General features: G+C 45.2%; 1 long non-coding RNA gene across 1 annotated transcript; it reads left to right on the top strand.

Annotated features, from left to right (window-relative positions):
• The first annotated feature begins 3,169 nt into the window (after nucleotides 1-3,169).
• Nucleotides 3,170-9,618, top strand: LOC109283934 (uncharacterized). Its single transcript, XR_002091249.2, has 4 exons — nucleotides 3,170-3,331; nucleotides 6,276-6,394; nucleotides 8,436-8,525; nucleotides 9,459-9,618. It is a non-coding gene; the product is annotated as an uncharacterized LOC109283934 (long non-coding RNA).
• The last annotated feature ends 379 nt before the right edge of the window (nucleotides 9,619-9,997 follow it).

Here is a 9,997-nt window from a genome sequence, read left to right as displayed (position 1 = left end):
AAGAGCTTGGTGATTCCAAGCTGCCACAAGCCTCAGAAGGCAGTAGGAGCTTGTGCTGGGGAGCAAGCAGTAAGAGAGCTGTAAGCCAGCTCCCTGCCCATGTCCCTGCCCTAGCGCAAGTTTAGAGGAACAGGCCCACCCTGGGGAGCTTGCTGTTGCACATACAGACAAAGGTAGGAAGGCCTTAAGAAACCCAGAGTGGAGAGAAATCATTTTGTAATACTGGCTCTAAAAATTTCAATGAATCACTTCTTGCAAGCATCGTGAAAAGAGCCCTTCAGGAGGGACTTGGGCAAGGATTATGAGGTTCAGGGTTAACTGTGCTGGCTCCAGTGAACAGCTGAGCGTGAAAGAAGGATTAATTTCCCAGGCTGTTAAACTGCAATACTGCTGGTCCTGCATTATTCAAACAATGCTCTCACTGGAGTAAACTGAGCTTGGTGATAGCCTGGCAGAGGTATAGGCCTGTATTTTGCAACTGGGTGTGCAAGCTCTAAGCCATACTACCAGGCTTTCAGCTAGCAGCTGGCTGGAAAACCTCACATGGTCCACCCCATTTTCTAATAGTGTGTGGGTGCCCAAGTTTTTCCCCCCTTGACTTCAGTGTGATTTCTGCTGTGGACTCTGAGAATGGAGCTGGGCCAATGGTAAGCTCTACTGGAAACAGCACCTTCCTGTAAGTAGGCATAGCTTAACAGCCTGGCATGCTTGATGTGAAGTGCCCATGGCTTGATCATGTGTTGGAAGCCAACCTTAATTGTTCTAAACCTTGTTCCTAACTTAAGAAAAGTGACTACAGGCTTTTGGGGTTAGGACTCTATCTTCACCTGTACTGGGAGGCATCTAGCATTTTGATGGGCTTTGTAAAAGGCTGAAAATAGTTTATTTACCATTGTTGTACAGCCAAATCAAACATGATCAAGAGACACTGCGCTTTCCCATTATACAGGGAGATAATGCACTCCTCCCCAAACTCTCAGACACCAATGTTCCATGTGGCTCTGTCCTAAGAGTGAGCACCTGCAATTGTCTTTCAATGAACCGGCTGGATCTCACCTTTTCCCTTTTAAGACATGCTGCCAGAGAAGGTAATGGTGCTGCCAACCCAGCTTCAGCATCGTTCTGTTTTTACTGAAATGTACTAGCACCTATGCTGCATTGCCCTCTGGTTTAAAGTGACAGTTTCTGCTTCATCATGCTTGGGTTCTGGGGAGACTTGTGTGCTCTATGCAATTAGACAGATGCCACTTATTTGTTATGGAACACTACAGACCAATTCTGAAAAGGGAAAATGTATCAGCACAAAAAACTGGCAGATGCAGAGGAAGACATGATGGGTGGAAGGATTCCATTGAATGGGAATGAAGAAATATCTGTCTCCATCAGGGTATGTAGGAACTCCATACTGCTATTAAAGAAATCGAGGGAAGTTCATATCTGGGTGTCTAATATTAGGCTTCTAAATACATATTTAGATACCTAAATTTAAAGAGGTTTGACTCTTCCCAGAAGAGTTGAGCACCCCAGGTTCTTACTGGTTGTAACCATTTAGCCAGGGTCTTTAATAAATTTCAGCTAGACAAGGCCGTGTTTTGTGTTTCAGCATAACAGATCCTTAGGAATCTCTCCCTCCCAGAAACACTGGTACGCAATGTACTTTCAGTAAACAACATTCTATTCAGAATCACTGCTTTATTCCATACGCTCTTCAGGGGGAGTAATGTGGCTTCTTTGACATTTACAAAGCACCACCTAAGTTCATGGCACTGAATCTTTGTTTTGTCATTTAATCATTATCCTCTATCTCTGGATGTCCTCTCAGCTTAAATAAAAATGTGGGTCTTAAGCTAGGGCACTACTGTTGTGGTGGTGTTCTCTGTTATTTATAAGGATCACAAAGCATGCAGGCATATTCTCTGACGACTAGATCCTGCCACAGAATGAAATTCCAGGATAGATCAGATGAAACAGCAGCTTTTTGTTGTAGATCCAATATTTTTCTGATGGATCAGCCATTTTTTAGCACAATGCATAGCATATGTATCATGACAAATGTAATGTGTGTCCAGGGCCCTCGTAATCCATGAATTTATACAGGAATTAGGCTGAGATGGGACTTGAGGGTTCTAAGGGATGTGTCCCATCTCTCCAGAGATTACTGCAACCATCAAATGAGTTGCTATTCTAGGGTGGAAACAGCCACCCTTCCTGCTGGAGCTGCACCACTGTGCAACAGACAGAATCATGGATGCAGAAGAAAAGAAAGCAAGAACAATTATGACTTTCTGTAGCCTTCTGGTTAACGCTACCAGGCAAAGGGGGAACCTTGGGTTCTGGTCCCTGCTTACGGGACTAAACATATTATGAAATGCATGAACAATCTAGGGAGCAAAACCCCGGGGTCCCTTCCCCTCCCAACAGCCCCAAAAAAAATCACTGGTTTAGAGCATCACCTGGCCTCTCTTCCTGGCTCAATGAACCTTTCCTTCCTGCACCAGGGCACAAGATGAACAGGAGGCTCCCACAGCCAAGTCTCCCAGTTCTTGGATGAGTGCTCTAACCACTGCAGCTACTATCAGATGGAATGGCAGCACCATCACCTCTGGCACCCTGCCTGACAAGGGAAATGGTAAAATCAGATCTGCTCATGGAAAGACCTGCCCTTAGGACAGATCCACTTTCCACATGGCCAGAGGCATACAACCTTGAATCTGACACTCAAGCTCCAGAGAGTGGGTTTTACATGCTTTGCATGGTGTGGGGTTTTGAGTTGTGCTGACGTGCTGATTCTCCCCAGATGCCGCAAACAGGGCCTGGGTGACTACCACTGCATCCACTCAGAGGCCTTGACACCTAGAAATCGGGTACTGCAGCATCTAATTTGTCAGCACCCAAGTCTTCAACTGGAAATGGCAATGGAAAGGTCAAAACCATTGTAGGTCTTTACAGAGCCTGAATCGCCCCAACTCCTTAAATGAGACCATAAACAGCAAAAAGCAGCTAAGCACAAAACAAGCCACTTGTCTTCCCATCTCCCATGTCTCCTTAAAGTCATTCATTAACTCCCAACTTATTCATTACAGGCACTAAATGCAATTTTGCCATTACTAATAAAAACGCACGAAAACAAAGGCTTAAATCAAAGTGACAGAGTGATTTCTGCTGCCGTTGGCACTGGGTGGCAGAGGGGACGCCTCCCGGAGAGGTGGCTGCTGTAGTGCTGCTGTGTTACGGGTGGCGATGCAGGAGCTACTGGGACATTTATCATGCACAGGCCTCATCTGCGAGCACATTCCTGAAGGTGCCCAAGACAGCGGAGGAAGAGCTCGTGGTAAGCAGCAACCTGTACCACCATGCGCTCATGGGGCCCTGACTCCAACCCAGTCCAGAGCGTGTTCGGACACGGCCCACACGCAACACACCCGCACTCAAAGCCATGCAGGGCAGAGTGGCTGGGGCTGAGGTTGGGACGACCCCCGTTTCACAGGCTGGGGGAGCCTGAGGGCCTGCCTGCAGACCTCCCGAGCCCCGGCTCTAGTCTCCGCTGGAAGTCATGGCTCTGCCCCAGCGCCTTGCAGCCCCGGCCAGGTGCGCACCGGTTCCTGCTGTCTGGGGCTTTTAAGAAAGGGGACGTGTGCTGCAAGCCCTGCCCCAGCATGAGGGAAACCCTCATTTCCAGCTCAGCTCAGCTCAGCCCATCAACTACCCCCCGCCCGCTGCAGCCGCCTGAACCGCAGCCCTGCAGCGTCCCCCGGCGCCAGCGAGCCCCGCGGCGCATGCGCGCTGCGAGCCGCCAACTCCGGGAGCGCTGACACCGGGTTGCCTTTCACCTACTTCGCCGCTTCCGCGGGGTAACTAGAGTTCAAGCGCCGGTGCCCACTGCGCCTGCGCGGCGGCTGCAGCTGTAGCTGCAGCCTGCAAGCCGCCTCTGCCCCTCATTTCCCCGCCCTCAGGCAACCTCCCTTTCCATGCTGGCCCGCGGTCCCTGGGCAGACCACCCCTCCCATGCAACACAGTGTCCCGCTTCACGCAAAACAGATCAAGTTTCTTCAGAGATGCCTCACACACACACACACACACACACACTAAAATGCCACCCAAAGCGCGGGAGAAAAAAGGCGGGTGTCCCGGCCAGCAGGTGATGGCCCGTGGGGGCATCCGTGGTTCCCACCAAGGCACAAAGGGATCCGTAACGCCTTCGTTCTCCCAGTCTTTCCCGCACCACCCTGGAAAAGTTAGGCTCAGGCTCGCTCAGATACGGCTCGTGCTTGCTCATCGCAGATGTTGGCAAGAAAGCAGCCTGTTTTCTCTGCAAGCTCAGCCCGCGTGGGGTTACTCTCGGTCAACTCGGGTGTTGTGCTGCTGGCTGTAGAGGAAAAGGTGGTTGTGTTGTGCGCGTTCGGCCTGCCTTTCTGTGCTGAGATTTTAGTTTCCTTTCAAATGCCATGGCTGCTCCCCTCCCCAGCAGCTCTCAAAGTGGTTTTTATGGGTCTCCGCAGCGTGAACAAGCCTTCGGTGGTGTGCACGTCCTGTACCCGTGCCGTAAGGCGGTTAGCGTGGCAGAGCTACCTCTCCCAGGAATTTTGGTCTTGTTTAAAGAATAGCAGCTAGAAAGAGACTTCTGAAGCCCCCTTAGCCCAGCACCAAGGCATTGCTTCTGAGCTGGCAGTAAAGAATGGACATAGTGGTAGTTAAATAAAAGGAGGCCTCTGTTTGCAGTCTTTTCTGTAGGGAAGCAACGTTCCTTACAGTTCCACCGGGATGGGACAAAATTAAAAACACCATGTTGGAGAGGGGAAGCCTGGCAATTTGTTAAAAAGCACAACAAAATGAGCAAGGAGTACAGTGATTAAGCCCAGATCTGCAGGCCTCTCAACTGGTCTGGATTTTGTGATAAGGGCTAAATTCACACTTTGGGTAAGTGGGTTGAACTCCACTGACTCTGAATTTGGCCTCCGGGGACATTATATAAAACTTAATCCTGTAGTTATTGCAGAGGCAAATCAGTTGCCTGCCCTTTCAAGAAGGGCCCTACCTACGCTGTAGCTGAAGCGCTGTTGTTCAGTGATGCAGGTCCAACAAGGCTCAAGGGCGAACAAGGTGTGGACAGGACCCAGCTGGCCTATAATTTGGTTAATGACATAGACTGCCTTCACAGAAATGCTATTTGATCCTCATTAGGAGTGCAGTTTCCATAATTTCCTTTGAAATTATTTTAATACTAGTAAAGATCTGAAGGAAACCAGAAAACCAGTGAGATTAGTTCTGCAGAAATGATTTGTGCTTATGGTATTCATAAAAAAAACAAGGGTTTTCTTTTTCTTTGTACATAGCATAGAAGAGACACCAGAACTTTAGCTGTCATTAAGTATCTATTAAAAAGATGAAAGAAACTGCTTTTCTTCAGAACTGCATGTTGCTCATAATTCAGCTACTCATTGTTACATAATTTGTATGGTCCTGCATCTCTGCTGCAAAGCAATGTAAAAATAACTACCAGAGACATTTGGAAAAACTGTTCCCACATCTTTTTCACTAGGTATTTTGAGAGAATTGTCTCTCTCTCAAAGTACCTAGTGATTTGCTCTGGAAGGCCATGTTTCTGCAGGGGGGTTCCCCCTCTTGTGGGCTTTCTTTCTTTCTTTCATTGGAAACCCAATCCATTGTCTGGACACAGACTCTATCTTGAGTCTTTCAGGTTCCTCAACAAAGCTGTTTACCAGATATTCCTATAATATACAAAAACATCAATATAATGAAGGAAAATATAGGCTTCATATATAAGGCTCAAACTCCTTAAATGAGACCATAGACAGTAAAAAGCAGCTAAGTACAAAACAAAGCTGTTTGTCTTTCTGTTTCCCATGTCCCCTTAAGAGATGAAGTAATTCGTTAAGCCCCAACTTATTACAGGCACTAAATTAAATTTTGCCATTTGTCACCCTCAAAAGCTTTGAAGCTATGTTGCCATAACATTTCTTCCTCCTGTTGTGATGATTTTTTCCACCTACATTTGCTGTCTTTCACTCCAGGGTATTTAAGGCAAATAGCACAGTTGTTGTTTACAAAACATTTAATTATCTAGGGTCTTTTTACATATGACAGTGATTCCATTGACTTCATAAACACACAAGAAAATGTTGCAAGGAGCCTATTATATTACAACTGAGGTAATGTACATTAGAAAAAAAAGTATACTTTTTAAAAAGAGTTTATACAACTCTCTCTTGATGGTTCCCTTCCTTTAGTTACTGTGAATAACTCTCTGTCAACAGGAACTGATACTGGTGTTACTTCATGAGGCTGGATTTTGAGATGGCGTACACAATTTAAAGTTCAAGTCCTGGATCTCATGATGGAATGGGGGAGAGGTGTGAGAGGCGTAAACTTTCAGGTAGACTTCAGGAATTTCACTGAATGTTCAGTAACTTGCTTATACTGTTCATTAATACATTGTACAATTTTTCCCTTGCCAGAACTATAGCACAGCTCAGTTGATCTTGAGGAGCACAATGTGCAAACCAATGTGCTGTGTATCAAACTGAACTCTTTAACTTCAAGAACTATACTGTGTGTGCACATCAGCATGTGCATGCATGCAAGCAAAATTTCCTCCGACTTCAAGAACAGTGCTGCAATCAATATGGATTTTTTTAAACACTATTACAGCTGTACCTTAAAAAAAATCAGGGCTTATCCCTCAGGCTGTAAAGTCTGTGAGATATACCATATTTTCTCACATGTACCATGTCCCCCAGATATACCTCACACTTTTTTTTTTTTTTTTTTTTTTTTAAAGAGGCAGAATGAAAAAAAAAATCCTTGCAGACACCAAGTAGTAGCAGCTAGGAAGCTGAGCCTTCTGCCAGCCCTGTGTGTCAGATGAAGCCTGTGGACTGACCCAGTAAACCAGGTCTGATCCCATGTGCTAAGTTCAGGGCCACATGCTGGGTCCAACCCAGCATGTCAAGCCCAAGCCCAGGTAAGCTCCAGACCACAGGCTGGGTCTGCCCCAGCATGTCAAGTCTTCCCCACATGAGAAACCTGGCCCCATATGCCAGCTCCAAGGCCATGTGCTATTATGACCTGGTGCAGTGAGTCTGACCCGACATGCCAGTTCCAGGGCCATGTGCTAAGTCTAACGCACACAATGAATTTAACTCCACTCGTGATTTCTGGGGTCATATGTTAGGTCTGACTTGATACACTGAGTCTGATCCCACATGGCAGGTCTGACCCCATGCCAGCTTCAGGGCCAAATAGTGGGCCCAGCCCTGCATGCCAGGTCTGACTCAACATGCTGGCCCTAGCCATGGACTGATAAAGGGCACCAGCCCAATCTAGCATGTGGAGTCACATCGTATGGCTGAGGGATTCCCTACAGGTTTGAAAATTTGGTGTCAAGGGAGTAGTGGCAATGTTAATTGCCATGACCCCCAAAACTGCAGCAATTAATGCTGCCACCACTCCCCTACCACCACATTTCCAGACCCAGCATCCGGTCTTCTCACCTCTAGCATACACCACAAGTTTCACCAGCTCATTTTGATGGAAAAGGTGCTGGTTATATGTATGAGACAAATGTCAATGGGATCAGGGTCTGAGTGAGATATGATTGCTGGCTTATTTCTGGAAAGAGAAATACTACATGAAACTGCTTGACAACGTCCCTGGACATAAACATGCAGGCTGCAGTCCTGAAAGTACAAATGCCCTGGCAGACTTCCATTGGCTTAAATGGGGTTCTGCCATTGTACTAGGCTGCTAACAGAGCCAATGTCTTACAGGTTATAGAGTCCCAAATTGAAATAAGGGGCCTTAAAAGATGCAGTAACTAGAGCTGGTTGGGAAATGGCTTGTACTTTCCTGAAAAACTGTAACAAACTCTACTTTCCCTTGAAAAATTTCCTTGACATTTCTTGAGCTTTCAATGAAAATATGGAGACTGAAATTTCAGTACAACTCCAAAGCAAAAAACCCAAACAAAATCACCACTGTGATTTGGATGCTGTACAGAAAAACTGAACATTTGCAGTGAAAACGGACTGGGTTTTTTTTCTATTTTGTCATAAATACACTTTCCAAAGAAAATCAGACATGTTCATCAAAAGCCCAAACTACCATATTATGGACAATAGATAGGCATACTGGGGTGATTAAAAAATAAAGGATTTATGCTTTTCTTCATTTGGTCCGATTTCAACCATTGTTATAGCTGTGCTGGTATAGCTACACAACTTTGATTTGCATACATACACTAAAGAGTTGTGCTGGTTTATTTATCCCTCTAACAGAGGCTGATGGTGAAAATAAGCAAAAATCCCCACTATAGACAGGGTTTTCTAATTTTTCCAGATTTACAAGTTTAAAGTAGATCCCCTTCTTATTTTCTGCAATGCATTTGCAAATATACTCTGCTTATCCCTTTGTCACAGGATGGGATGCTACATTAAAACATCAGCATGCATCAGTGCAATTTGTGGGTCACATTTTCCAGGGTCCTTGAAAAAGCAGCTGTAAAATTGGTAAGTGTATGCAACATGGACAATTGTATGGTTTAGATGAGAACTAGGACAAACTACTGGAAGTCATTGTTTCATCTTTAATACATTTATTTCATGTCCATCTGAAACACTAGGAAAGAATGAGAACTGACTGAGAGCAAGAAATGCCCCCAGGCATTGCGCATGATCCAAACCTGCATGTTTGAGCAGGCAGTTTTTTTGCTGTTGAGCTAATGAACAAGAAAAAATGATTCTTAGCAAATAATTGTGCAAAGAGATGGTTCAATCCTGAGTGATTTTTGGCATTCTTCTGTATTTATTAGGCAACCATGTCTGAAAATGGGCCTCAGGTCCCTTGATAAGTTTTACAGAAAAACACATGGGTAGGAATCAAGTTAATGAAGAAGTTGCAACTTCAAGACAGAAGCAGTGAAAGGGAACTGCTGGTTCTCCCAAGAGGAGGGCTATATGCAACAGCTGAATTCACCAGTTAAGAAATAGGAGTCCTAGTCAGGTGGCCTAGCTCTGTACATCAAGAGCTAAGTTTTGGATTGTGGGGTCTGAAGACAGAAGCTTATTTGTGGGAAGCTTAAAAAGATGGTGGTTATGCATGAGTCAGTCAGAGCTGTGCTAAGCTTGTCTTAACTAGATGCATCTGAAGAAGCAGTTTGGGGCTTTTCCCATTATTCTTAATCATGAAGGCATTGACTCTTTGTAGCTGCTGGGGGTATAGGTAATGCCAGGAAGCAAGGTCATGTTGCATCCTACCTGTCAGAATCCACGTGGGTTTTTATTTCAGTAGCAATTATAGGAATAATTATATTAATTCATGGTTTTTTTGCATTCCTAATACAAAAGCACTCTTCAGTTTTAGCCTGACAAATCCATTCACTAGTCAACCCCAAGCCTTCAACATTTGCTAATCTTGTCTCATAGAACATTTTCTTCCCGTAGGTAAATGGAACAAAAGCAATTAGCTTGCTTCATTGCTCGGGTCCCTGCAGAATCTACTCTGGCAAGTATTGGAAGCATTTCCAGTTACTCACTTTCAGTACAAAAGCTGTTAAAAGCAGATCATAATGTAAAATTGTTTTTTTCGGTTTTGTGTTTTGTTTTTTTTTCCTGCTTTGCTTGTGCTTAATATAAAACCCATGTGGCTTTGCCAGGACAGTACACTCTGTGCTGTGCTCTGGGAACTGTAGTGCGCCGGCAGCTGAGGTCTGTATAGAAAAGAATTGGAAGACCTACAGTTCCCAACATGCCTGGCAGTAGCTCTGCCTGTCCCACAGTTTAAAAGGGCAATTACAGAGTAGGAAAAGAGCTAAGACAGTTACAGAGCAAATAAAAGCCATTGTAAGCAACGGCTGAATAGGCGACAACACTGACTGATATTTGGGTGTCGCACCTTTTCCATAAGAGGAGAGTGTTCCCAAAGATATTTTTAAGCTAACTTAAAGTACTTTTCGTACATGTCTTAATGCCTCCAACAAAAG

The sequence above is a fragment of the Alligator mississippiensis genome, chromosome 3 (assembly GCF_030867095.1).
Source record: "Alligator mississippiensis isolate rAllMis1 chromosome 3, rAllMis1, whole genome shotgun sequence".
NCBI classification, from domain to species: domain Eukaryota; kingdom Metazoa; phylum Chordata; order Crocodylia; family Alligatoridae; genus Alligator; species Alligator mississippiensis.
Note: the sequence above shows the minus strand (reverse complement) of the source record. Positions and strands in the feature narration are given on the sequence as shown.